General features: G+C 42.7%; 1 pseudogene; it reads left to right on the top strand.

The window, feature by feature from the left end:
- Window positions 1–24,184: 24,184 nt before the first annotated feature.
- On the top strand, window positions 24,185–24,603 carry LOC139019588 (small ubiquitin-related modifier 2-like; annotated as a pseudogene).
- Window positions 24,604–26,440: the final 1,837 nt, after the last annotated feature.

The following is a 26,440-nucleotide window of genomic DNA, read 5'->3' as shown; positions in this document are numbered from 1 at the left end:
GGGCAGCTCCAGCCTTCTCCTTGCTCCTGTCAGTAATGGCTCTGCGCTCGAGGGATGGTCTCCAGTCACCTGGAACCTGGCCCTGGGATGGACGAGGCACAGGGATGTTGCCAGTTGGGATGTAAGGCCAGAGAGAGGGGGTCTGGCTCAGACCTGTTAGTCTGCACGTGAGGGGTGGCTCCTGGCTGGGCCCTTTGCTGCCTCTAAGAATTGGCAGTCCCTCCCCGGCCAGAAAAGTCTCTAAAGATGAAAAAACATCATAATATACATAAAGTAGAATATATATGATATGCTCATAAATAGAACTTCTAGGTTACATGTTCTTCAAAACTTCCATTGCTTCCCTTTAAAAATATATTTATGTATGTATGTATGTATGTATTTACTTATTTGTTTTTATCCGCCCCCCCCCTACATCCCACCACTGTCCTCCTCTCTGGCAACCATCAGCTTATTCTCTATATCTATGGTCTGTTTCTGTTTGTTTTTTTTTTTCTTTCTTTTAGATTCCACATGGAGGTGAAATATTACAGCATTTGTCTCTGTCTGATTTATTTCACTAGCATAATATTAACTATGTTCATCCATGCTGTTGCAACGATTTCCTTCATTTTTATGGCCGGGTAGTATTCCATTGTGTAAATGTACCAAAGCTTTTTTATCCACTCATCTATTGATGGGCACTTGGGTTCCTTCCATATCTTGGCTATTGTAAATAACGCTGCAATGAATATATGGTTGCATATATTCTTTCGAATTAGGGTTTTGGGTTTCTTCAGATAACTACCCAGAAGTGGAAGGACTGGGTTACAAGGCGGTTCCATATTTATTTATTTATTTATTTATTTATTTATTTATTTATTTTTGCTAATCCTTACCCAAAGATATATTTCCCCCATTGATTTTTAAAGAAAGTGGAAGAAAGGGGGAGAGACAGAGAGAGACATTGATGTAAGAGAAACACATTGATTGGTTGCCTCTTGCAAGCGACCTGGCTAGGGTAGGGGATCGAGCCTGCAACTGAAGTACATGCCCTCGACCAGAATCGAACCCAAGACCCTTCAGTCCAAGGACCGACATTCTAACCACTGATAAAACCGGAGGGATGGGGAACTTTTTTAGGGTCGAGGCCATTTGGATATTTATAACATCATTCAGGGGCCATAAAAAATGACCGATTTAAAAATTAGCCGCTATATTCGGTCAGACATTTAATTAACTCACCCCTACTGTCTTGGCAGGGCCAGGCCAAATGGTTTTGTGGGCCTCAAGTGGCCTGCAGGCTGGACGTTCCCCACCCTGGCTACGGCAAGGCGGTTCCATTTCTAATTTTTAGAGCGACCTCCATACTGTTCTCCACAGTGGCTGCACCAGTCTGCATTGCTACCAACAGTGCAGGAGGGGTCCCTTTCTCTACATCCTCACCAGCACTTGTTGTTTGTGGATTTGTTGATGGTAGCCATTCTGACAGGTGTGAGGTGATATCTCTGTGGTTTTAATTTGCATCTCTCTGAAGATTAGTGATGTTGAGCATCTTTTCACATGTTTATTGACCATCTGTATGTGCTCTTGAGAGAAATGTATATTTAGTTCCTCTGCCCTTTTTGTTTGTTTTTTAGTAGTTAACCTTCAGGGGAGGATATTTTTTCATTGGTTTTTAGGCAGAGTGGAAGAGAGAAGGAAAGATGAGATAAACATCAATGTGAGAGAAACACAGATCGGTTGCCTCCTGCACAAGCTCTGACGAGGGCTCAAGCTGGGGAGGAGCCTATAACCAGGGTACGTGCCCTTGACTGGAATCAAACCCAGGATCCTTTGGTCCACAAGCCAACACTATCCACTGAGCCAAACTGGCCTGGGCTGCCCATTTTTTAATTGGATTTGTGTGTCTGCGTGCGCGTGTGCGTGTGCGTGTGCATGTGTGTGTGTGTGTGTGTGTGTTGGTGTATGAGTTCAACTTAATGCACTTTGGATAGTAACCCCTTATTGGATGTGTCATTGGTGAATATCTTCTCCCATTTGGTGGGTTGTCTTTTTGTTTTGTTGATGCCCCTCCCTGCTTCCTGTTAGGTGCTGGTGCTGGAGGCAGTGCCACTGTCTGGCCTGTGCGATGACTGAATGAGGTGGTGGTGTGTGTAGCACACTGCCTGGCACACAGGACTCCATAAGTGGCTGCAGTTGCTGTGATTATTATTGTTATTTTAAAATATATTTTCATTGATTTCAGAGAGGAAGGGAGAGGGAGAGAGAGAGATAGAAATATCAATGATGAGAGAGAATCATTGATCGGCTGCCTCCTGTAAGCCCCACACTGGGGATGGAGCCCGCAACCCAGGCATGTGCCTTGACTGGAATCGAACCTGGGACCCTTCAGTCCGCAGGCCGATGTGCAAGCATGTCAAACTCGAGGCTGGCGGGCCACATGCCTTGTTTACTTAACACGTTAATCACATGATGCTGTGATTATTTTTATTGTTCTTGCTCAAAGCTTTCCCAAACCCGTCCGGTTACCATGAAAGAACTACTTCCCACCCTGTACCACGGACATGAATTTCCAGAGCAAAATGCCGAGGAACGGTGGGTGCCCCCTTGAGGATGAGCAGATGCAGCCACATTCGGCTCTCCTTCGCGGGAGCCAGGCTGGACGCCAGCCTCTTCCTCCCGCCCGTGTCCTAACATCAAGACCCTCCGCTAGGAGAGCAAATCATTATGGCCTTTGTGCGAGGCAGTTTGAACTTGCCTTCCTGTTGCTTATGAACTAACTCACAACCCAAGCTGCTGAGAAATCTCTGCATGTCACACATTTCCCTCCTGACTGATAAGGAAGCACTACAAAATAAACTGTCATCTCACAGATCCCGGGACTAATTGCCTGGCAGGTAGCAGGCCTTCCCCCTCCACCGGTGGTTCCCAAGGAAACGAGGTTCGTGAGCTCAGGACTAACATTTGCCTGCACCTCCCAGTTCCCTGCAGTAGGCTCACAGCACCGGGGCGCGTGCCCCAAACATCACCGCAGCTTTTCCACTCCTGCACGAGGTGCAAACATCTCAATCAAAGATTGAACAAGGGCTCAGCCAACCATCAAAGATTATCCAGCATTTCGCTTGCCTCACACTGCCTGTGTGCTCTGCTGGCATCAAAACACAGAGGCCCTTGAAATCCCAAACCGCAGTTTCAACAGTAGTTAACCCTTTAGTCATGAGAGGTTAAAATTTTCTTTGGTGTATTTTGATAATTTCTTAATTTTTTTTTACATGGACATGTGTTACTATTTTATTTTACTTTTTCATTGCAGCATTGTCTTTATTTTTAAATAATTTTTATTTTTCAATTAGTTGACACACAATATTATATTAGTCTTAGGTGTACAACATAGTGATTAGACATTTATATAACTTAGGGAGTGATCACCCTGATAAGTCTAGTACCCATGGCACCATGCAGAGTAATTACAATATTGTTGACTATAGTCCCTCTGCTGTACTCTACATCCCTGTGTGTCACTTTATTTGTGAGAACTATTTTTTAAAAAATATATTTTACTGATGTTTAAGAGAGGAAGAGAGAGGGATAGAGAGTTAGAAACATTGATGAGAGAAAAACATCAATTGGCTGCCTCTTGCACGGCCCCTACTGGGGATCGAGCCCACAACCAGAGTTGAACCTGGGGCCCCTTCAGTCCACGGGTCGATGCTCTATCCACTGAGCAAACCAGCCAGGGCTGTGAGAACTATTATGAACTATTTCAACCTACAGAAAATTACAGGAATCATTAAAATGAGTACTCACACATTATCCAGATCTTGTTTTACATTTATAATCAGAAACAACAGTAGTGACAACCACAAAATCCCCCAATTCATCCTTATTTCCTCCAATCCATCCTCTTGACTTACAATTTCTGACCATGGCAATACTGTAATTCAGGCAATCAGCATGAAAACCTTAGAACTGTGAGTGAAAGTTATCCATTCCTTAACACACAATCCAACTGATGGCACTTCTAAGTTTCTTTTTAAAAATCCATAGTTTCATTCCCATTGCCACTGCATTTCAACGGCCTCAGTCACCATTCTCTTCCTCATTCTAGTCCTTTCTAGGCCAACAGTTGTAGCACTTTGAAGATAGCAGTACACTGTCTCATGGCTTGATTGTAATTTAGAAATCAGCAATGGGTCTATGGAATTCCTTTGTGTGTCATCTTTTCTTTTTTTACTGCCCTCTCTAGATGGTGATTTGGAATTTCTCTATGTGATGCTGAGATATAGATGTCTTTCTAAACATGCTACTTGGCATTAGTTAGGCTTTCTGGAGCGGAGGAAGCTAGTTTTCCCACAATTTCTAGAAATTCTCAACTGTTAAGTCATCAAATTTTCCTTCTCTCTCATTCTTTCATTTTCTTCTTTCTTCTTTCTCTGAGAGGAGTTCTCACATTATTTGCTGGTCTCCTAACCCCTCTAATGTTCCATCTCTCAGCTGTGCATTCTGGGTCACTTCTCCATGTTTTCCTTCCGGTATACAAAGTCTTTCTTTTGCTGAGTTTATGTTGCTATTTAATCTGTCCAGGAGTTTCAGTTATTACTGTTTTCATTCACATGCTTCTGACAAGGCTCTTTACAACCTTTTAGAATTTCTGATAGAAATTGTTCTGCTAATGGCACCACTTATGGTGGCCCTGGATATTGTCAGGATGGGGGCTGGTCACGAGGAGGACCAACCATATGATTAAAGGGCTGAAACTTCCAGTTATCAGCCTTCTAGGGAGGAAATGGGGCTGGAGGTTGAGTTCCATAATGTGACCATGCCTGCCTAATGAAAGGCTGATAACAACTGGACACCCAGTTTTCCTGGCTGCTGAACACATTGACATAATGGGAGGGTGATGCTTTCTCACTCCCTCTTGGAGAGAGAGCTCATTTCTTTTTTAAAAAATTAAATTTATTGGGGTGACATTGATCAACATGTTCATATATGTTTCTATGTTACAAGATCTGCATATTGCACTGTGTGCTCACCATCCAAAGTCAAATCTTTTTCTGTTACCATATTTTAGAACTCCCTTCCTCCCCCACCCCCTTCCCTCTGGCAACCACCACTCCACTGTTTGTGTGCACGAGTTTCAGTTTTATATCCCACATATGAGTGAAATCATATGGTTCTTAGCTTTTCCTGACTGACTTATTTCACTTAGCATAATGTTCTCAAGGTCCATCCATGTTGCAAAGGACACTATTTCGTCCTTTCTTCCTTTTTTTTTAAAAAAAAATATTTTTATTAATTTCAGAGAGAGGAAGGGAGAGGGAGAGAGAGATAGAAACATCATTGATGAGAGAGAATCATTGATTGGCTGCCTCCTGCACGCCCCCTAGTGGGGATGGAGCCCACAACCCGGGCATGTGCCCTTGACTGGAATTGAACCCGGGACCCTTCAGTCTGCAGGTTGACGCACTATCCACTGAGCCAAACCAGCCAGGGCTATTTCATCCTTTCTTATGGCTGAGTAGTATTCCATTGTGAATATGTACCACATCTTCTTTATCCAGTCCTCTATCTCAGGACACTTTGGTTGTTTCCATGGCTGGCAAGGCATGAAAACAATGAACATAATGCTTCAATGAATACAGGGGTGCATATTTCTTTGCAAATACATGACTTTGACTTCTGGGTAGTATGTACCCAGGAGAGGAATTGCTGGGTCATATGGTAGCCCTGTTTTCAATTTTTTGAGGAATCGCCAGACTGCTTTCCATAGTGCTTTACCATCTACATTCCCACCAGCAGTGAACGAGGGTTCCCTTTTTCCACAACCTCTTCAATACTTGTTATTATTTGTCTTGTTGTTAATGGCCACTCAAACAGCTGTGAGATTTTTTAAAAACATAATTCTTTATTGTTGAAAGTATTACATATGTCCCCTTTTCCACCCCCATTGACCCCATCCAGCCCGCTATGCCCTCAGCCCCAGACCTTCAGCAACCTATGGTCTGTGTCCATGGGTTATGCATACATGCATACAAGGGCTTTGGTTGATTACCTCTCACCCACCCACCCTCCCCCGCCTTCCCTCTGAGATTCCCCACTCTGTTCCATGCTCCCATGTCTCTGGATCCACTCCCTTCATCAGTTTATTTTGTTATGTAGATTCCTCATATGAGTACAATCATGTGATACTTGTCTTTCTCTGACTGACTTATTTCACTTAGCGTGATACTCTACAGGTCCCTCCATGCTGTCTCAAAGGGTAAGAGATTCTTCTTTTTTTTTTTACTGCTGCATAGTATTCCATGGTATAAATGTACCACAACTTTTTTTATCCACTCATCTACTGAAGGGCACTTGAGCTATTTCTAGATCTTAGCTATTATAAATTGTGCTGCTATGAACACATGGGTAATTCTTTCTAATTGGTGCTTTGAGTTTCTTAGCATATATTCCTAGAGATGAGATCGCTGGGTCAAATGGTAGTTCCATATTTAATTTTTTGTGGAAACTCTACACTGTTTTCCATAATGGCTGCACCAGTCTGCATTCCCACCAGCAGTGTACTAGGGTTCCCTTTCCCCCACATCCTCACCAGCGCTTGTCATTTGTTGATTTGTTGATGGTAGCCATTCTGACAGGTGTGAGGTGATATCTCAGTGTCTTTTTAATTTGCATCTCTCCAATAATCAGTGACTTTCAGCATTTTTTCATATGTCTCTTGGCCATTTTTTCAAATGTCACTTGTCCACTTTGGAGAAGTGTCTATTTAGGTCCTTTGCCCATTTTTTAATTGTATTGTTTGTCTTCCTTTTGTTAAATTGTATGAGTTCCTTACATATTTTGGATGTTAACCCTTTATCAGATGTATCATTGGCAATTATGTTCTCCCATATAGTGGGCTCACTTTTTGTTCTGTTGATGGTTTCTTTTGCTTTGCAGAAGCCTTTTATTTTGATGTAGTCCCATTTGTTTATTTTCTCCTTAGTTTCCTTTGCCTTAGGAGACTTTATGTAAACAAATTGCTACAAGGGATGTCTGAGATTTTTCTACCTATGGTTTCTTCTAGGATATTTGTGGTTTGACGACTTACATTTAAGTCTTTTATCCATTTTGAGTTTATTCTTGTGTATGCTGTAAGTTGGTGGTCTAGTTTCATTTTTTTTTTTTTGCATTATCTGCCCAATTTTCCCAACACCATTTATAGAAGAGACTGTCTTGACTCCACTGTATGCTCTTGCCTCCTTTGACAAATATTAATTGAGCATAATGGCTTGGGTCCATTTCGGGGTCTCTGTTCTGTTCCATTGATCTATATGCCTGTTCTTGTGCCAGTACCAGGCTGTTTTGATTATGGTGGCTTTGTAGTATAACTTGAAATCAGGTATTGGTGATTCCTCCAACTTTGTTAATCTTTCTCAAGATTTCTGCAGCTATTCAGGTGTTGTTGTTGTTTTTTTTAAATTCTATATAAATTTTTGGAGATTTTGTTCTCACTCTGTGAAATATACCATTGATATTTTAATAGGGGTTGTATTGAATCTGTAGATTGCCTAGGGTAGTATGGACATTTTAATGATGTTAATTCTACTAATCCATGAGCATGGTATATTCTACCACTTGTATATCTTCCTCTATCTCTTTTTTCAGTGTCCTGTAGTTTTCTGAGTACAGGTCTTTTGCCTCCTTCGTTAAGTTTATCCTTAAGTGTCTTAAAATTTATTTTTGTTGCAATGGTAGATGGGATTGTTTCTCTTTCTGAGAATTCACTATTGCTGTATAAAAATGTCAGAGATTTTGGGGTGTTGTTTTTTCTGCTATATTGCCAAATTTACTTATTAAATCCAGTAGTTTTTTTTTTTTTTGGTGGAGTCTTTAGGGTTTTCTATGTACAATTTCATGCTATCAGTGAATAATGAGAGTTTTACTTCCTCCTTTCCGATTTGTATGCTTTTTATTTCTTCTTCTTGTCTGATCACTGTGGCTAGGACTTCCAGTACTATGTTGAATAAGAGTGGCGAAAGTGGACATTCCTGTCTAGTTTCTGTTCTTAGGGGAAATGGTCTTAGTTTTTGCCTATTGAGTATGCTGTTTCTTGTAGGTTTGTTATATATGGCCTTTATCATGTTGAGATATGCTCCCTCTATTTTGCTGGACTTTTTATCAAAAATGGATGTTGGATTTTGTCAAATACCTTTTCTGCATCTATTGATATAATTATGTGATTTTTGTCTTTCAATTTGTGTATGTGATGTAGCATGTTTATTGGTTTGCGAATATTGTGCTAGCTTTGCATTCCCGGAATAAATTCTACTTGGTCATGGTGTATGATCTTTTTAATATATTGCTAATGTTTTGTTGAGGATTTTAGGCTTTATGTTCACCAGGGATATTGGCCTGTAATTCTCTTTCTTTGTAGTGTCTTTATCTGCTTTTGGAATTAGGGTAATGCTGGCCTCATAAAAAGAGCTTCGAAGTGTTCCTTCCTTTTGGATTTTTGAAATAGTTTGAGGAGGATGGGTGTTAGTTCTTTGAATGTTGGTAAAACTCCTGTTTGAAGCCTTCCAGAGCTGGGCTTTTGTTTGCTGGGAGTTTTTTTTTATTTTTTTATTACTGCTTCTATCTCATCAGTTGTTATTGGCCTATTTAGGTTTTCTGATTCCTCCTGATTAAGTTTTGGGAGGCTGTATTTTTCCAGGAATTTGTCAATTTCATCTACATTGTTCAGCTTGTTGGCATATAGTTGTTCATAGTATTCTCTTACAATCCTTTGTATTTCTGTAGTGTCAGTGGTTATTTCTCTGTTTTCATTCCTGATTTATTTTTTGGGTCCTCTCTCTCTGTTTCTTGATGAGTCTGGCTAATGGTTCATTGATCTTATTAATCCTTTCAAAGAACCAGCTCTTGGTTTCATTGATTTTTTTTGTACTGTATTTTTAGTCTCTATGTCATTTTTTTTACTCTAATCTTTAGTATTTCCTTCCCTCTACTCACTCTGGGTTCTTCTTGTTGTTCTTTTTCTAGTTCTTTAAGTTGTAGGGTTAAATGGCTTATTATTATTTTTTCTTGTTTTTTGAGGTATGCCTGTAGTGCTATGAACTTCCCTCTCAGGACTGCTTTTGCTGTGTCCCAGAGATTTGGGGTTGTTTTGTGTTCATTTTCATTGGTTTCCAGGAAGTTTTTTATTTATTTCTTGATCTTGTTGGTAACCCATTCATTGTTTAATAACATGTTATTTAGTCTCCATGGGTTTAAATGTTTTTTGGTGTTTTCACTGTAGTTGATTTCTAATTTTATTCCACTGTGATCTGAGAAGATGCTTTATATGATTTCAATCTTCTTGAACTTGTAGTGACTTGTTTTGTTCCCTAACACGTGGTCTATCTTTGTGAATGATCCATATGCGCTTGAAAGGAATGTACGTTCTTCAGCTTTGGTGTGATATGTTCTATAAATGTCAATTAAATCCATCTGATCCAGTGTGTGCTTTAGAAATCTGTTTCCTTGTTAATTTTTGTCTGAAAGATCTATCCAGGGAGGTCAGTGGGGTGTTAAAATCCCCTACTATGGCTGTGTTGTTGTCAATCTCTCCCTTAAAGTCCTCTAGTGCTTGTGAGGCCCTGCAGCAGGCATGGCCAGCACTTCTCACACTGCCTTTATAGCCTGGGAGACTTAGTGAAGCTGGAGGTGACTACATCCCTCCTCCAGGGCCAACAGAGTGCCAGTAGCTCCTGCAGGAAGCTGGATTGAGTTGGCCTCAGGGGCCTGGCTAAGGTTGTGACAGGCCCGCTCAGCCTGCTGTGCTATTCCTCCCACCACTGAAGGTCGCCCCAGGAGCGGCTCAGCATGGTAGCCTGCCCCACCTCCATGAAGCCCAGCACCTGCTTCTGGAACCCCTGCAGGGTGGCTGCAGCCTTTGCAAACAGCTGGCTTGCCCTCTCCTGCTCTGCCACAGCTGTGCTCTTGATAAGTCCTGTGGTCCGCCAGGACTGTGCAATGCCAGCGCCCAGCTCATCCATGGGTTCCTCTGCAGCACTGGGCTGTTTGGGCTGCTCGGCCTCCTGGAGCACGCGCTGCTGCTCCAGTGGCATGAGCTCATGACCCCATGTTCCTGGGCAGAACAGGCCTCGCACAGGCACATGTGCACCGCAGTGGTGGCACCTGGCAGTGTCCACATAAGGTGGACCCAGGTGCACGGGGCAGATAGAGGTGAGGCAGAAGAGCAGGGGGTAAGGGCGGTGCCCTCAGGGCAGGCATGGCAGCTCGAGGCTCTTCACCCGCCATTCATGGCTTGTCCATGGCTCGGGCTCTCTGTGCACTAGACCTGGCAGAGCTTCAGCAGCTCAGACAGCATGTGGTTCTTGCAGAGCAGGCCATTGGTGAAGGGTTCCTGACCCAGCGGGCAGCAGGCTGTGCCTCCAGATGCACCAACTCCCCTGCACCGTGGTGCAGCCAGGGCACGCTCAGGCAGGCAAGGTGGAAGTGGTGGCTGCAGGGCAGCATCACAGGCTCTGCGGCTCCAGCTCAGGGCAGATGTGGCAGCTGAAGGTACCGCAGACGTCAATGGCTCTGCAGCCGCCCCGCACTGCCTGTTCTTAAATTATACTTCTTTTAAGACATTTTCTTAGTGATTGCCCAAGAATTTGCAATATGCCTTTATACTTAGACTAGAGGCCTGGTGCATGAATTTGTGCACTGGTGGGGTCCAGCCGGTTCACCCAGTGGGGGCCATCAGGGGCTGGCCAGCTGGGGTGAGGGGCTATGGGTGATTTCTCAAACACTTTTCTTTATGTGGATCTGAGTATGAAGATAGCCAATTGATGTTTCTCTCTCACATCGATGTTTCTCTCTTTAAAAAATTCAATTTTTAAAAAAGAGGTCCCTAATAATGTGCACAACCCAACAAGAAAGTATCAAAACATGTAAGGCAAAGCTGCTGGGATGGAAGGACTACAAACCCACCATTGTCCTGGGAGCCTGCATTGGTAATTAGCAGGCCCAGCAGGCAGAGAATCAGGAAGGATATGGTTGAACTGAACAGCACATTAATCAGCGATCCTAGCTGACACCTGTAGGACTTCATTCGAGAGCAGTAGAATAAGCATCCTTTGCAAGCTCACGTGGACTGTTCGCTGCCTATACTATATTCTGCTGTAAAACATGCCTCAAAACATTTTTTAATCCTCACACTAGGATATGTTTTTTACTGATTTTAGAGAAAGGAGAAAGAAGAGGGAGAGAGAGAGACCGAGAGAGAAAGAGAGAGGGAGAGAGAGAGAGAGAGAGAGAGATCAGTTGCCTCCCACATGCACCCTGACTGGGCGATCAAACCTGCAACCTGGCTATGTGCCCTGGCCGGGGATCGAACCCACCACCCTTTGGTTCATGGGACCACACCCCAACTCACTGAGCCACCTGGCCAGGGCACCTTTTTTTTTTTTTTTTAAGACCCTAATCTTGGCTGCCAAGCATCTCTGAAAGTGAGGAGGACAGATCATGGACATGTTCGTGCTGAGAACTTGTTTTTCCAAAATGAAGACCAGAAACGCAGCCTCTCCTGGAAGCCCCATGGGGCTGTGGCCAGGCGACAGCAGGTGGCCTCCCCACACCCCTTCCTTCACCTCCCGCAGGCAGCACCTCTGTGCTGTTCTGTCAGCAGCAAGGATGGGGGCCTCCTACCCCCTGGGATTCTGAACTATAAATATCTATGGGAACAGATTTCTCCACTGGCAATAAAAATAGAGAGAACTGTGATTGGAAAGTAAGGAAGAGCCTCCTATCTCTTCGTGAACAGGATTCCAATTATTCCCATCGGCCTGTGGCTTTACAGTGCAGTCTGTCTACAGTTTCTTATAAATCCTTTAACTCTGCAAGTTTCTCCCCAAATATGTTGCCATTTCCCTCGGCTCTCCATGGGGTGGCCACTACCTTCACACCCAGCCCCAATAAAGTGAAAGAGTGTGTGTGTGTCGGGGGGGGGGGGGATTGGGAGGCAAAAGGGGGACCTCTGTAATACTCTCAACAATAAAGATTTTTTTTAAAGTGGCAAGATGTGATTCATCTGCCAGATTCCAAAAAATAAAAAGTGAAAGAAAAAACCCCCAAGCTACCAAATATCTAAACAATGGATATAAGCTACCAAACAATGGACACTTTTCCATTGATTTTTAGAGAGAGTGGAAGGGGGGGGAGTGGAGGCAGAGAGAGAAACATCGATGTAAGAGAGACACATCGATTGGTTGTCTCCTGTACGCACCCTGCCCAGGGCCAGGAATGAGCCTGCAACTGAGGTACATGCCCTTGACCGGAATCGAGCCTGGGACCCTTCAGTCCACGGGGCGATGCTCCATCCAGTGAGCCAATTGGGCTAGGGCCTCAGTCTCTCCTCTTGTTTGGGCCTTGAGAAAGAGGAAATGAAATGGAATGAGGTGAGGCACACATTTCCTAGATGCAGGCCAGTGGTCCGCGTGGCTCTCGCAGGCTCTCTCTTGGCGGCGTGCAGGCAGCCACGAATGAACCGCCTGGAGCCCAGCCTTGGGGCTGACAGGCATGTGGGAAATTCATACATTGACCGATGCGTCACCCAGACTGACCCAAAGATCTTGGAACAGAAAGCCATGGAAGAAGCAAACTGCAAATCAGGCTGAGCTCCCCGGGCCAAGCAGGTGAACCCTGCGCTGCCACCAGCCCTTGCTCAAGGCGCACAGACGTTTGACGGAAGAGTGAGCGGACAAAGGAGACAATGTCTTGTTTTTGTTTTAAAAAAACAAAAAGCATTTTTGTGTCCACAGGGCCTTGGTGATCTGCCTGCCACTAGCCTGTTATTTAAGTCAGTAATCGCCTAACAACAACTCCACCCCACAACAAATGCCACCCCCAGTGGGAGGAGGAGGTAAAGCATGTAACATGTGCTCATTTATTGATAAATGAGCACATGTTACATGCTTTACAAACGCAGTTTCATTTCATCCCATAGCAGCTCCCTACAGCATTTCTCATTGCATCCCTCTTTTACAGATGAGCCAACAGAGATTAAAACTGCTGTTCTTTCTTGTGCAGGATCATACCAGAGAAGGGAGAGGTGCCCCAAGGATTCAAACCCAGACCCCCTTCTTTCTAGAATGCCATGACTTTTTAAACTCCCCCCAACAGAACAAGAAAGACCTAAACCATACTGGAATGTTCTGCTGCTAAAATCACATAATGACTTGTAATGACAGCTTTTTCCCAGTTTGCTCAAAAAGTTAATTGACAGAATTGTCTTAATTTCATGTTTTTCTCCTATTACTTTTTCCTTAGTTTTGGTGCCAGCCACTCCTTGTTTGATAGTGATACCAGCAGCTCTAAAAAGAATGAAAAAATAGAAAGAGATAATTAACAAGCATTCATGCTTCATTCAGTAGATTTTCTTTTATTGTGGAATGAATGCTCCTGATTTTGACTTTATATTGAATTTGTGTTCCATGAGACTTGGGGCTCATGGGAGAGTTCTGTGCACAAGGTCAGTAAGAAGGTGTTTGGACTGGACGTCCTGAGGAGGGCTGTCCATTCGAGGGAGAACATCCAGGTGAGGCTCAGCTCCAAATTGGCAAGGACGCCCCAGGGGCGGAGATTAATTTCCTGCGCAGAAGCAGCCGGCCCTGCTCCTTCCTCGCCGTCAGCAAGTAGCTTGTCTATGCTGGTTTCCATTAGGAACAGAAACGGTCTGGTCACTCAATAAATCAACAATTTCCCACAGAAGACACGTCCCTTTCGTTAAAGAAGGAGGGAAATGAGGCCACGGCTGGGAGCCATAGAGCAGTATTGTCATACTGCAAACCATCATATAAAAGCCACGGCCCACTGAGCAGCAACCTGCTGGGACCGGAGGGAAGGAAAGAAAGAGAGAAAGAGCTTTTGAAAACAGTCAGAGCTGAGGCTCTGCAGCCCTGTGGAGAGGCCAGTGTTTCTCCACCCAGAGCCATTTATTCAGTTACCCCTTTATTTACTCATCCAGCATTTTCCAGCCCCCACTCTGCGCTGTGAGGAGCTCTGCAAGGCCCCAGATGAATAGACGTTTCCTGCAGCAGGAAGCTCACCGTCTGTTAAGGAGAATTGATAGCTCTGGGTCCCAAGGCTCTGCTCGTGGGTAAAGGGCGCTGGGCAGGTTCATGGTGGAGAGATGTACCTCCTCATTGCAATGGCGCCCCAAAGATTCTCCAGATGTGGCACAAGCAACAAAAGGAAAAAACAGGTAGATTGGGCTTTATCAAAATTACAGACTTTTGTGTGTCAAAGGACACTATCAGCAGAATAAGAAGGTCGCCAATGGGAAATCGGTGCACAGCATTCCCCAACAAACAGTTGCTCTGCAGACCATGTGGCGAACTCCTACAAGTCACCACAAGAAAATCCAACAAGCTGACTTTAAAACGCACGGACTTGAACAGACATTTCTCTGAAGACACACCGATGACCGCTAGGCATATGGAAAGATGCTTATCATCACTGGTTATTAGAAAATGCAAATCAAAACCACAGTGAAGCCCCATGTTGCACCCATTAGGATGGCTGCTACAAACAACAGCAACCCAGAAAGTAGCAAGGTTGGGGAGGCTGTGGGGACGCTGGAACACTGTGCACTGCTGGTGGGATGTAAAATGGTGCAGCCACTGTAGGAAGCAGTATGGCGGTTCCTCAAAAAGTTAAAAAAAGAATTACTGTGTGATCCAGCAAGTCCACTTGTGGGCATGTACCCCAAAGGACTGAAAGCAGAAACAGATAGATATTTACACACCCGATCATAGCAGCATCGTTAGCAATAACCAGAAGGTGGAAGCAACCCATGTGTCCGTCGGTGGGTGGGTGGCTAAACCAAATGCGGCTCATACACGCAGCGGAATGTTATTCAGCCGTTGAGAAAGAAGGACATTCTGACGCAGGCTCCCACATGGATGCTCCAACATAGATGAGCCTTGAGGACATGCTCAGCAAAACAAGCCAGTTACAAAAGGACAAATGCTGTTTAATTCCACTTGTGGGAGGCACCTCAAGTAGTCAAATTTATTGAGACAAAAAGTAGAATGGTGGTTGCCAAAGGCCGGAGAAGGGGGAGATGCTGTTTAATGAGTATTGAGTTTCAGTCTGAGAAGAAGTTATGGAGCTGATGGTGTACAGCAATGCAAATGCACTTCCTGCTGCTGGACTATAGACTTAAAAAGGACTAGACTGGCACATTTTGTTATGTATATTTTACCACGATTTGGAAAAGAAAAAAACAGCTCTCCCAGTCAGAGGTCCCTCTCAGTCCTCAGCCTCTCCCACCGCGAAGAGCACCTGCTCTCTCCCCTTCGTGAGGAACGGCACACACGCTGCGCAGGGAGTGCTCACTCATTTCCATCCACTCGGCCATTTAATTACTCGGTGAGCACCTCCCTGCGCCTGTGCTTTTCTGGCGCTGGGGTCACAGCAGGGAGGTGAACAAAAGCTGGCGGAAATCCTTGCCCCCTGTGGACCTGTCTGACATCCAAGGTTGGACCAGTGAGGGTCCCGGCAGAAAGGAGAGGGCACCTCACATTAGGGTAACGTGGGAGCACTAATGAAGATAGGGACAGATCAGGGAAAGCACATGGGAGAGCTCAGAAAACCAGGGTAACAATAGGGCTGTTACCACCTACAGGGTGGATGGCTGAGGGGAGGGAACCCAAGCGAAGAAAATGGCAAGAAAGGCTGTCATGAGAGAAACCCTGAATTTGATGGAGGGATGTAAGCACTTGCACAGTCACCCCAGGCTGAGCCCACAGTCACCCCAGGCTGCTCCCACAGTCACCCCAGGCTATTCCACAGTCACCCCAGGCTGCGCCCACACTCACCCAGGCTGCCCCCACAGTCACCCCAGGCTCCCCACAGTCACCTAAGAATCCCACAGGCAGTAAATAGCTAACCTTACTCTCCTCCCCACTGGACCCCCTGGGAGTGCTTTGGTAGCCAAACTGAAGCAAATGACAATGCAAAAGAGCCCTTGGCTGCAAAGGCCAAGCACTGGGCAGTAGACATGGGGGAGTTGGGGGGAGGTTCCTGGAGGGGCAAACAGAAGACGTTGGGCACCAGGAAGAAAGAATGAGTGGGCTGCCACCCTGGGCCTCAGCTCCAGGCAGCTGACTCAAGGCCAGGCAGTCTGTAGACAATGGCAGTCCAAGGGGAAACTGGGAATTTTTCTATCTTCAAGCCACCCAGGGAACCAGGCTCAGCCATTCCCAGCCTGAGAGTTGATGAGGAGACCAAGGTAAGTTAGTCTCAGTCTCAGCAGGTGGGGTTCAATGGGTCCAAGTATCTTAAACCAAAGTCTGGCCTAACCCCAAACCTGAACTACATCAAAGTTTGATTATTCAGCAAATAGTCACTTCCTAGCCCCACCCACCCTGGGAATGCTAGCCATGCCTAGGAGCAAGCAGAGGCCTGAAACAGACCCAGAGGACGTGCCCCGGGGAGCTGTGGCCCTCAGCCTGGGTTCCCAACTGAACCCCAACCCACCTAATAGGAATATTGCCTTTACAAAGTTCTGCTAAGGAAATGAGACTCAGAAATTAAGTGACTCATCTTAGGTAACCTAGCTAGCTAATTAATTGCCGATCTGGTAGAATCCAGTTGTTTTGAAGTGCAGTCCATATTTTAGAAGCCCTTGCTTTCTCAGGTCAATAAAAAGACTCCGGAAGCTTCACCATGTGAACATCGGGCCTGCCCCTTGACAACCGGAGCCCAGCAGCTCTTCCTCTTCTTCATGCCTTACAAATATCCTTTTTTCCTCCTTTTTCTCCACTCTCGCCCTTAGCAACCGCACCAGGCCCTGCAGCTTAATTTAGCCACAGGTTCAGACACTCTCAGAACTCAGACCAGTACTGTAAGGCGTCTCCACATCTCACCTCGTCACTCCCATTCCTCCAACTCAATGCGTTTCTAATAAAACTCTATCTTCTCCCTGGACAGTTCCCATCTAGGTTCTCATATCTCTTTAAAATATCTCTTACACTTTTTAGTTTTGAAATAATTATACTAGTAAATCCACAAGAAGTCACAAAGACAGTCCAGAGCAGTGCTTTGTGTGGCTCACCCAGTTTCCCTCAGTGGCTACAACTCTGTAGGACAGTATCAAGACCAGGAAGCCGGCTCGGGTGCTGTGTATGTGCGCAATTCTGTGCATGTCATCACTCGTGTAGATTCCTACAACCACCACCAACCAGAATACAGAGCTGTTCCAACAACACAGAGATCTGCCTGTGCTGCCTTTTATAGTCACACCCACCTTCTTCACCTCCCTGTCCCTAACTCCTAGCAACCACGAAACTGGTCTCCATTTCTATAGCTTTGCTGGGAGTGTTATTCAAATGGCGCCATGCCCTGTGTGGTCTGAGACTGGCCTTTGTTTTCCATGGAGGAGCCACTCAGAACAATAATGCCCCTGGGAACCACCCACCACCTCCCGTCCCCTACATCATCAGTTCATTTCCTTCAATTGCTGAGTCGTAACAGCGCTTGGTTCCAGTGATCTTTTTGTATTGTTTTTTAGTCTCTGTGTCATTTATTTCTGCTCTAATTATTATTATTTCCTTCCTTCTACTTACTTGGCTTTTCTTGTTCTCTTTCAAGTTCTTTAAATGGTTTATTATTAGTTTTTTCTGTTTTTTTGAGGTAGGCCTATAATTCTATGAACTTCCTTCTTAGGATTGCTTTTGCTATGTCCAGTGATTTTGTTGTGTGTTCATTTTAATTGGTTTCCAGGAAGTTTTTTATTTCTTTCTTGATCTCATTGGTAAACCATTCATTTTTTAATAATATGCTATTTAGCCTCCATATGTTTGGATGTTTTTGAGTGTTTTTACTAGTTCATTTAATTTCATTCCATCATGATCTGAGAAGATGCTTAATATGATTTCAAAATTCTTGAATTTGTAGAGACTTGTTTTATGTCCTAACACATGGTCTATGTTTGAGAATGGCCATGTGTACTTGAGAAGAATGTATTTTCTACAGCTATGAGGTGAAATGTTCTATACATGTCAATTAAATCCATCTGATCCAGTGTGTCCTTTAGAGTCACTGTTTCCTTGTTAATTTTTTTTGTCTGGAAGATCTATCCAGTGAAGTCAATAGAGTGATAAAGTCCCCTTCTATGATTGTATTGCTGTCAACCTCTCCCTTACATCCGTCAGAAGTTTTTTTTTTATATATATATATATTTAGGTGTCCCAATATTGGTTGCATATATGTTTATCAGGGTTATACCCTCTTGTGGGACCTTTATGTATGAATGATTTTTTTCTACCATGACTTCTAATTCACTGACCTGATCCTCAGCTTCCCCTAATCTGCTGTGTATTCCTTCCACAGTGTTCTTTGTTAGTGCTATGTCATTCTTCATAGTTACTCTATCTCTTCTCATGTTGTTGAGTATTTTTGCCATTATTCTGAACTCTATGTCTGATAAATTTCTTATCTCCATTTCATTTAGCTCTTCTTCTGGAGGAATTCTCTTGTTCTTTCCTTTGCAGCTTGTTATTTTGTCTCCCATGTTTGGCTCCTGTTTGGGTTTGTGTCTATGTATTGGGTATATCTACTACACCTCCCGATCTTTAGTGCAGGACAGTGTCAGATGTTTCTGACTGACTCGGAGTACCCTGTTTGGAGCTATCAGCAATCCACAGTGTGTGGCTCCCTCTGCTGGGGCTGGGTGCCTTTTGGAAGGACCAAGATGTGCACAAGGTATGCTTTTCCTACCCTTGAGCCCAGAATTAGATCAGAGAAGGACTCAAAGCCTCCAAAGATGTGCCTCTGCCTGTAGTCTGATTGTTATTCAGTCTTGATTAGCCTCAGGCTATTGATCACGGGGTGGGGTGAGACATTTTACAATAGAATGGAACAATTGCTACTGCCTGCAGGCTGATTGTTATTCTCAGTCTCTTAATGGGCCTCAGAAACGCCACAGGGTGGAGCAAGGTGTTTTAGAGTAAGGTGGGACAACTCCCTTCTCCCCAGGCAAAAAGCACTTGGAATAGCAAAAGTTTGCCTGAGAAAGATGTCCTCTGCAGCATGAGGGAATGACCAGCATGGGAAACCAGGGTGTGTGCCTTCCATGCTCTAACCCCAGAGTCTGCAACCCTGGCTTCTGCTAACACAGCTCCAGTCCACTCTGCCCTACCTCTTCTGGAGCCCAAGGTGAATGGCTGCATAGGAAATTTTGTGCATTGGCCCTTTAAGAGGGTGCCTGCCTTTCCAGCTATCTCTCCTTGGCAGACAGCAACCCTGCTGCTTTTCACAGCCTGATGTTCTATGGGTACCTTTCTCAGTTCTGGTGCTCTGGGCTGGGGAGCCCAGCTTAGGGTTTAAACCCCAGAGTTCTCAGTGGGAACCCCCCACATCTATAATATCCCTTTGGAACTTCAACTGCTGTCTGTGGGAGTCTGGCTAGTCCTTTAGTGCCTCTGCACTTCCCACCAGTCTCTTTGTAGTCTCTACTTTCCATTCTTGGTTATTGGGTTCTCTCCAGCTAGTCTTCAGTTGATTATTCAGGATGGTTTTTCTATATTTTAGTTTTAATTCCAGTTTTGTCTTGGGAGGGTGTCAGTGCAGCTTACACTTACTCTGCCGCCATTTTGGAATCATCAATTTTTAATTTTTTGGTGGAATTTCAATATTATTTTACCTAGTGGCTACACCAGTCTGCATTCCCACCAGCAGTGAACTAGAGTTTCTTTTTCTCCATATCCTCACCAGCACTTGTTGATTGTTGACTTATTGATGGTAGCTATTTTGGCAGATGTGAGGCGATACCTCAATATAGATTTTATTTGCATCTCTCTGATGATTAGCGATGTTGACCATTTTTTCATATGTCTATTGGCGATCTGTATGTCTTCGTTGGAGAAGTGTCTATTCAGGTCTTTTGCCCATTTTAAAATTGGATTTTTTTGTCTTCCTGGTGTTGAGTTATATGAGTTCTTTATATTTTCTGGAAATTAACTCCTTATCAGATGCATCACTGGAGAATATGTTTTCCCATATAGTGGAACCCCATATTTTTTAAATGGAATTATCTTTCATATCTGGCTTCCCCACTTCCTTCCATTGCCAATATTGAAGCAATATATGAAGATTTTACCTCTTAGTACACCTGGAATGAAAAGAATGGTTCTTTCCATGTTCCATACTTTTGACATGTTCAGAATATCACTATCCCTTCCTTGAATTATTTAAATGGCTTCTTAATTAGTCTTTATTTTTTTATTTTGTTTTATTGCTTAAAGTATTACAAAAAGTAGTACATATGTCTCCCTTTTTCCCCCTTGACCTTCCACCGGCCTCCCCTACCCCCCAGTATCTTGTGTCCATTAGTTATGCTTATATGCATGCATACAAGTCCTTTGGTTGATCTCTTACCTCCCTCCCCCCATCCCTCCCCAGCCTTCCTGCTGTAGTTTGACAGTCTGTTCAATGCTGCTCTGCCTCTGTATCTATTTTTGTTCATTAGTTTATAATGGTCTTTATTATCCATAAATGAGTGAGATCATGTGGTATTTTTCTTTCATTGACTGGCTTATTTCACTTAGCACAATGCTCTCCAGTTCAATCCATGCTGTGGCAAATGGTAAGAATTCCTTCCTTTTTACAGCAGCTTAATATTCCATTGTGTAGATGTACCAGTTTTCTAATCCATTAATCTGTTGATGGGCACTTAGGCTGTTTCCAGATCTTAGCTATGGTGAATTGTGCTGCTATGAACATAGGGGTGCATATATCCTTTCTGACTGGTGTTTCTGGTTTCTTGGGATATATTCCTAGAAGTGGGATCACTGGGTCAAATGTGAGTTCCATTTTTAACTTTTTGAGGAAACTCCATACTGTCTTTGAGGAAACTCCACCAGTCTACATTCCCACCAGCAGTGCAGGAGGGTCCCTTTTTCTCCACATCCTCTCCAGCACTTGTTGTTTGTTGATTTGTTGATGATAGCCGTTCTGACAGGTGTGAGATGGTACCTCATTTTTGTTTTGATTCGCATCTCTTGGATGATTAATGACTTTGAGCATGTTTTCATATGTCTCTTGGCTTTCTGACTGTCCTCTTTCAAAAAGTGTCTATTTAGGTCCTTTGCCCATTTTTTGATTGGATTGTTTATCTTCCTTTTGTTAAGTTGTATGAGTTCCCTATAAATGTTGAAGATTAAACCTTTATTGGTGATAACATTGGCAAATATATTCTTCCATGCAGTGGGCTTTCTTGTTGTTTTGTTGATGGTTTCTTTTGCTGTACAAAAGCTTTTTTATTTTGATATAGTACCATTTGTTTATTTTCTCTTTAGTTTCCAATGCCCTAGGAGCTGTATCTGTGAAGAAATTGCTTCAGCATATGTCTAAAATTTTGTTGCCTTTGCATTCCTCTAGCATTTTTATGGTTTCCCATCTTACAGTTAAGTCCTTTATCCATTTTGAGTTTATTTTTGTGTGTAGTGTAAGTAGGTGGTCTAGTTTCATTTTTTGTATGTATCTGTCCAATTTTCCAAACACCATTTATTGAAGAGACTGTCTTGACTCCATTGTATGGTATTGCCTCCTTTGTCAAATATTAATTGAGCATAGTGGTTCAGGTCAATTTCTGGGTTCTCTATTCTATTCCATTGATCTATATGTCTGTTCTTATGCCAGTACAGTGGCTTTGTAATACAACTTGATATCTGGTATTGAGGTCCCTCCTACTTTGTTCTTCTTTCTCAGGATTGCTGCAGCTATTCGGGGTTGTTTTTTATTCCAGATGAATTTCTGGAGAGTTCATTCTAGGTCTGTGAAATATGCTGTTGGTATTTTAAAGGAGAGTGCGTTGAATTTATAGATTGCTTTGGGTAGTATGGACATTTTAATGATGTTGATTCTACCAATCCATGAACATGGTATGTTCTTCCATCTGTTTATGTCTTCCTCTATCTCTTTTTTCAACATCCTGTAGTTTTCTGAGTAGATGTCTTTTACCTCCTTAGTTAAGTTTATTCTTAGGTATCTTAATTTTTTTGTGCAATGATAAATGGGATTTTTTTAAATCTCTCTTTCTGTAAGTTCACTGTTGGTGTATAAAAATGCCATCAATTTCTTGGCATTAATTTTGTATCCTGCTACATTGCTGAATTCATTTATTAATCCTAATAATTTTTTGATGGAGTCTTTAGAGTTTTCTATGTACAGTATCATGTCATCTGCGAATACTCACAATTTTACTTCTTCTTTTCCAATTTGGACACCTTTTATTTCTTCTTCTTGTCTGATTGCATTGGCTAGCACTTCCAGTACTATGTTGAACAGGAGTGGTGAAAGCGGGCATCCCTATTTTGTTCCTGTTCTTCAGGGAAATGGTTTTAGTTTTTGCCCATTGAGTATGTTGTTGGTTTTTCACATAAGGCTTTTATTATGTTGAAATATGATCCTTCTATTCCCACTTTGCTGAGCGTTTTTATCAGAAAGGGGTGTTGGACTTTGTCAAATGTCTTTTCTGCATCAATCGATACGATTATGTGATTTTTGTCTCTCAATTTGTTTATATGGTGTAACACGTTTATTGATTTGCGGATATTGTTCCAGCCTTGCATCCCTGGAATAATCCTACTTGTCATGGTGTATGATCTTTCTAATGTAATGCTGGATCCAGTTTGCTAGAATTTTGTTGAGGATTTTAGTATCTATATTCATCAGGGATATTGGCCTGTAATTCTCTTTCTATTTTTATTGATTTTTTTTTACAGAGAGGAAGGGAGAGGGATAGAGAGTTAGAAACATCGATGAGAGAGAAACATTGATCAAGTGTCTTCTGCACACCCCCCACTGGGGATGTGGTCGCAACCAAGGCACATGCCTTTGACTGGAATTGAACCCGGGACCCCTGAGTCCACAAGCTGAAGTTCTATCCACTGAGCCAAACCAGTTAGGGCTGTAATTCTCTTTCTTTGTGGTGTCTTTATCTGGTTTTGGGATTAGGGTAATGCTGGCTTCATAGAAAAAGCTTGGAATTGTGGTTTCCTCTTGCATTTTTTGGAATAGTCTGAGAAAGATTGGTTTTAGTTCTTCTTTGAATGTTCAGTAAAACTCCCCTGTGAAGCCATCTGGTCCAGGGTTTTTATTTGCTGGAAGCATTTTGATTACTGTTTTAATTTCATCAGTAGTTATCGGCCTACTCAGGTTTTTTGATTCTTCCTGATTGAGTTTTGGAATTTTTCTAGGAATGTGTCCATTTTGTCGAAGTTGTCCACTTTGTTGGAATAGAGTTGTTCATAGTATTTTTTTTACAATCCTTTGTATATTAGTGGGATCAATTGTTACTTCACATCTTTCATTTCTGATTTTGTTTTTTGGGTCCTCTCTCTTTGCTTCATGGTGAGCCTGGCTAGAGGTTCATCAATCTTGTTTATCCTTAGAAGAACCAGCTCTTGGTTTCATTGATCTTTTGTATTGTTTTCTTGTTCTCTATGTCATTTATTTCTGCTCTGATCTTTATTATCTCCTTCTTTCTGGATACTGTGGGCTTTTCTTGTTGCTCTCTTTCTAATTCTTTAAGTTGCAGGGTTAGGTAATTTATTACCATTTCTTCTTGTTTTTTGAGGTACGCTTGTAGATCTATGAACTTCCCTCTCAGGACTGCTTTCATTGTGTCCCATAGATTTTGGATTGTTGTGTTTTCATTGTAATTTGTTTCCAAGATGCTTTTTATTTCTTCTTTGATCTCTTTGGTAACCCAATCATTGTTTAATAGCATGCTATTTAGCCTCCAAGTGTTTGAATTTTTCCCCATTGTTTTTATTGTAGTTGGCTTCTAGTTTTATGCCACTGTCATCTGAGAAGATGCTTGTTATGATTTTCTATCCTCTTGAATTTGAAGAGACTTTGCCTATGTCCTAATATGTGGTCTATCTTTGAAAGTGTCCCATGTGCACTGGAGAAGAATGTATATTCTGTGGCTTTGGGGTGAAATATTCTGAAGATGTCAATTAAGTCCATCTGATCTAGTGAGTCATTTAGGATTGCTGTTTCCTTGTTGTTTTTTTGTTTAGAGGATTTATCCAGTGGTGTCAGTGGGGTATTTAAGTCCCCTACTATGATTGTATTGCTATCAATCTCTCCCTTGATATCTTTCAGAAGTTGTTTTATGTATTTGGGTGCTCCTGTATTGGGTGCATATATGTTTACCAGGGTTATGTCTTCTTGTTGGAACTGGTACCTCTTTTGTGAAGCGGCAGCTGAGGAGACTCCGGCGCTCGTCCTGGACGATGAAAAGCCCAGGGAAGAACTGAAGACTGAGAACAACAATCATATTAATTTGAAGGTGGTGGGGCAGGATGGTTCTGCGTGCAGTTTAAGATTCAGAGGCGCACACCCCTTAATAAACTAATGAAAGCCTATTGTGAACGACAGGGTTTGTCAAGGAGGCAGATCAGATTCCGATTTGAAGGGCAACCAATTGATGAAACAGACACACCTGCACATTTGGAAATGGAGGATGAAGATACAATTGATGTGTTCCAGCAGCAGACAGGAGGGGGTCTACTAAAAAGGGAACCTGCTACTGTACTCCAGAACTCTGTTCCTCCAGACCAAGTAGACATTCTCAATTAGAAAACTGCAATTTGGTTTCAACACATCTGACGACTACAGTATAGTTTTCTCTAATCTTTCACTTTCCTCTTCCTCATTCCTTTATTGTACATAAAGTAACTGATGTATGTGCACAAGCATTTGCATTTTTTAAAACTAAATGGCCAATGGTATGTTTTGATCTACATCAAATGGAGATGGGATGGGGAAAAAAATACTGGTTCTGTGAAAACACCCCTTTTCTCCATTAGTGGCATGCTCATCCAGCTCCGATCTTTATATTCCAGTAAGTTATTTTGCTCTCACTGTTTAATAAAAAAAGAATAATATAAAAATTCTTGCATACCTTGTTTGATTGGAGAATTTTAATGTTTTTCATTTATCATTGAAAAACCAAAGACAGCCAAAACCGGTTTGGCTCAGTGGACAGAGCGTCCGCCTGCGGACTCAAGGGTCCCGGGTTCGATTCCGGTCAAGGGCATGTACCTGGGTTGTGGGCACATCCCCAGTGGGAGATGTGCAGGAGGCAGCTGGTCGATGTTTCTCTCTCATCGATGTTTCTAACTCTCTATCTCTCTCCCTTCCTGTCTGTAAAAAATCAATAAAATATATTTAAAAAAAGAAAAACCAAAGACAAATTTATAACTTTTTTATACATAGCTGTTACATGTAGGGCAATCTGTCTTAAAGTAGGGATAAATTACTCTAAAAATATGAATCCTAGATAGTTTTCCCTTCAAGTCAAGTGTCTTGTTGTTTAAATAAACTTCTTATTAAAAAAAAAGATTTCTTGGCTCCGTGGTCCAGGAAGGAGAGCAGGCTCATCAGTGATTGGCAAAACTGGAACTAGCTTCATCAGGAATCAGGAAGTATGGCAGTGAAACATTTGTTTACTTGTAGAAAATGTAACAGTTTCAAGAGATTCTGTTCTGTTCTTGGCTTCCCTCAAAGTCCAGCGAAGGAAATTTTACATCTATCATGCTTGCCTTTAAGTTAATTTTGTAGACCCTCTAAGCAAAGCTCCCCTGCCTTTCATCAGATCTACCTGTCGTATCTAATATGGACAGTTCATACTTTGGGATGTAGGTACTTTCTCTATAAGGCAAGCATGTCAAACTCGCGGCCAGAGGATGAGGCATACAGCCCACCAGCCGTGAGTTTGACATGTTTGTGGTAAGGGTTGGGAGAGGTAGTGACAGCATGAGAAGTGAGGGAAGCCCGGCTAATGTGGCTCAGTAGTTGAGCATCAACCTATGAACCAGGAGTTCACAGTTCAATTCCCAGTCAGGGCACATGCAGGTTGCAGGCTCAATCCCCAGTAGGGAGCATGCTGGAGGTAATTGATCAATGATTCTCTCTTATCATTGATATTTCTCACGAATCTGTGCACCAGGCCTCTAATATTCTAATAACTATGTATGGTGTAAGATGGGTATGAGATTTCTTGGGATGATCACTTAGTAAGTTTTATAATGTCTAGTCATGAGAGTGTATGCCTGAAACTAATAGAATATTGTATGTCAATTTTAATTGAAAAATTAAAAAATGATTAAGTAAGTAAATAAATAAAGAATAGAAACAATATAATCATCTCAGTAGATGCAGAAAAAGCATTTGACCAAGTTCAACATCCTTTTATGGTAAAAACTCCCAACCAAATAGATATAGAAGGAACATATCTCAACATAATAGAGGCTATATATAACAAACCCACAGCTAATATCATACTTAATGCTTAAAAGCTGAAAGCTTTTCCTCCAAAATTAGGAACAAGCCAAGGATGCTCACTATCACCACTTCTATTCAACACAATATTGGAAGACCTAGTCATAGCAACCAGACAATAAAAGAAAGAAAA

This window comes from Myotis yumanensis, unplaced genomic scaffold (assembly GCF_028538775.1).
Source record: "Myotis yumanensis isolate MYYU_CA2020_CCGP unplaced genomic scaffold, mMyoYum1.0.hap1 SCAF_11, whole genome shotgun sequence".
NCBI classification, from domain to species: Eukaryota; Metazoa; Chordata; class Mammalia; order Chiroptera; family Vespertilionidae; genus Myotis; species Myotis yumanensis.
This window is presented reverse-complemented; position numbering and strand designations above follow the sequence as displayed.